Raw genomic sequence first — 2,824 nt, 5'->3', positions numbered from 1 at the left:
ATCACTTACTATGGTATACATTTTTTTGGCACACACAGATATGCATATGTTGTTCTGTTCCTTTATTCCTTATTTAAAGTTATTATGTAATGTGATAGAGCTATCAAGTACAGTCAAAAATAATAAAGATTGATGAAAGGGTGGGACACACCTACGTTTGTGTAAACTCAATGTAGATACAGGCAATCCCCAGGTTATGAACAAGGTCGGTTCTGTAAGTTGTTCTTTAGTTGAATTTGTATGAAAGCTGGAACAGGCATATTCGCCTACTACCTGTAATACTTTCTGTTCCTAAGTGAGAGTTTCATGGTAAGTTGGGTGTTTATAACTTGAGGACTGTCTATATTATTTATTCATTTTTCCATTTGGACTGCGTGTGTATAGTTCCACTGATCATAATTAGTTTAACTTTTTCTTTTGTTACCCTTCTACTGTTTTCACCAAGTAGAAATCATTTACCTACACAATCAATGCCCAGCAAGATCCAGTGACTCCCTTTTTTTGAGTTTGCCCACTCTTCTGCAAAGAGGAGAGACCTTCTATGTGTGCTTCATGCATTTATTTATTTTAGTGGGAATGATTTTTTAAGATAAGTATAGATTCAGAGATACTAATTAACTATCAAATATCAGGAAGAAAAGCATGAGTGTATTAATTGAGTTACTGTTCCTGCTGTATGGTAGGAAGACCAGACTGAGTCCTAAATGGAGGAGACTCGTTCTGATATTCCATCATAGGACTTACTCTCTCTGTTCCTCGCTCTTGATACGCTTATGTGGACTGAAAAGATCTCTTCAGGTGAGACTCTGTGAGATAACAAATAAGCTTGTTTGACGATTTATTTGCATCCAATAAGCTTTTTAGTTGATATCAATTAAGAAACAGTCATTTTATAAAACATAGGGCAATTAATAGAGCTAATAGAGTTAATAAGTATAACTATATGAAGAGTGGTATTCGTTTATCTGTGGCTACATAAAAAAATTATCACAGTACTTGTGGGTACAGAGTCGCGGTATGGTTTGCCTTGGTCCTGGACTTTATCTTCTCTCACAAAACTGCAAGCAGAGTATTAACCAAGCCTGGGGGCTTACCTGAGGCTGACCAGAGGAAGGGCTCATCTCCAAGCTTAAGTGGCTTTTGGCAGTACATTTTCTGTCTAGTTGAGAACCTCAGCTCTTTTCTACCCATCACTGGTTGGTCCCCAACAGTTCCTTGCCACTTAGCCTTCTCTGTATGACAGATTATTTCATTAAAGTCAGTAAGAGCCAGTGGAATGTGGCTGCTATTGAGGCAAGAGTTACAAACTTAGGTAGGATAATGATGAAAATAACAGGCCATCATTTTTACCGTGCTCTTGGGCTAGAAACACAGTTCTTACCCACACTCAAAGGGAGGACATCACACAAGAGAATAAACAACACGAAGTTGGGACAATCAAGAGTCACTTTGGAGTCTATCACAACAGGTTATGTGGTTGCATAATGTAAAAAGAATTAACTTGGTTCAATAACTAAAGCACATTTTTATTCTAGGAGTTTAAATTCTAGTTATGAAAAATATGGGTGGGCACGGTGGCTCACACCTGTCATCCTAGCACTGTGTAGGAGGCCGAGGCAGATAGATTGCCTGAGCTCAGGAGTTTGAGACCAACCTGGGCAAAAAGAGTGAGACCCTGTCTCTAAAAAAATAGGTGGGCTTTGTGGCAGGCATCTGTAGTTCCAGCTACTTGGGAGGCTGAGACAAGAGGATCACTTCAGCCCCCAAATTTGAGGATGTAGTGAGTACTACAGCACTGTACTGAGTGTGCCACAATAAGACTCTGTCTCAAAATATATATGTACATATATACATATGTACAAATATATATGTACATATATACGTAATATGACAATGAGCAGGAACTGCTTGTTGCAACATCTTAATATGTTAACATACATTCGTTTCACTTATGAGGTATATATCACAGGTAAAATTTCTGAGTAACTGAGCACCAAAATCCTATCACCTTACTTTCCCAAGGTAATGGAAGAGCAAAAAAGACTGACAAATAGGGACTCTGGATCGGAAACAGTATTTCTGGGGAAAATAAAGAAGCCAGCAGCATCGACATCATTTTCCTGTTACCCTTCACACTCTAAGACTGCACTTTATGAAAGAATGGAGTAAGAATTCTGATTCAGGAATAAGGCTCCAGCCCTGGAGACTGGGGACTTAACACAGCTTCATGGTAGAGGAAGGCTGGGCGCCTGCCCGGCCTTGACCAAGAGATGAAGAGCAAGCCTTGAGCTTGCAGCTGTGTGAGGTATGTACCAGTGACTTCCAGCATCACCTCACATTTTACTAGAAGGGACTGTGTTAGCACTTATGTCCATAGAGGATTTCAGTGGAATATAATTCAGTTTCCAAATATTCTGCAGGGGCCCATTTTCCACTTTTACACCATTTCAGCTTTAATTCTCAGTCAACACCCCAGACTTCAGAGGATGGCTCTGTGTTTCCTCTCACATGGGCAACGTTTAGCATTTCAAGTTATTTGCTAATATTGTTGTAGCAAAGCCATAGCATTGTCCCTGATACAATGGGTCTCAGTTCAACTTAAAAGTAAATTATTCATTTACTTAAGAAAGTTTTATAAAGCTTTGTGCAGTGGCAGTATTGTAGTCAATTAGGTTTATCCAAGGAGCAATTATTGCTAATTGAAACTTGAGAAAGTTTTATATGATTCACATTTTTCTGTATAATTGTTTTATAGAATATTCTCCTTCTAGAAGTCATATTATTTTCATAAAATTATTACTTAATCACCTAAATATTTATACTC

The 2,824-nt window shown here is 38.3% G+C and overlaps 1 non-coding gene across 1 annotated transcript; it reads left to right on the top strand.

Annotated features, from left to right (window-relative positions):
* The first annotated feature begins 2,638 nt into the window (after positions 1–2,638).
* On the top strand, positions 2,639–2,774 carry LOC111728563. The gene has a single exon (XR_002775816.1). It is a non-coding gene; the product is annotated as a U4 spliceosomal RNA (small nuclear RNA).
* The last annotated feature ends 50 nt before the right edge of the window (positions 2,775–2,824 follow it).

Source organism: Otolemur garnettii, unplaced genomic scaffold (assembly GCF_000181295.1).
Source record: "Otolemur garnettii isolate 467f Iridium unplaced genomic scaffold, OtoGar3 scaffold00169, whole genome shotgun sequence".
Classification (NCBI taxonomy): domain Eukaryota; kingdom Metazoa; phylum Chordata; class Mammalia; order Primates; family Galagidae; genus Otolemur; species Otolemur garnettii.
The sequence above is the reverse complement of the archived record's forward strand: the minus strand, read 5'-3'. Positions and strand labels throughout refer to the sequence as shown.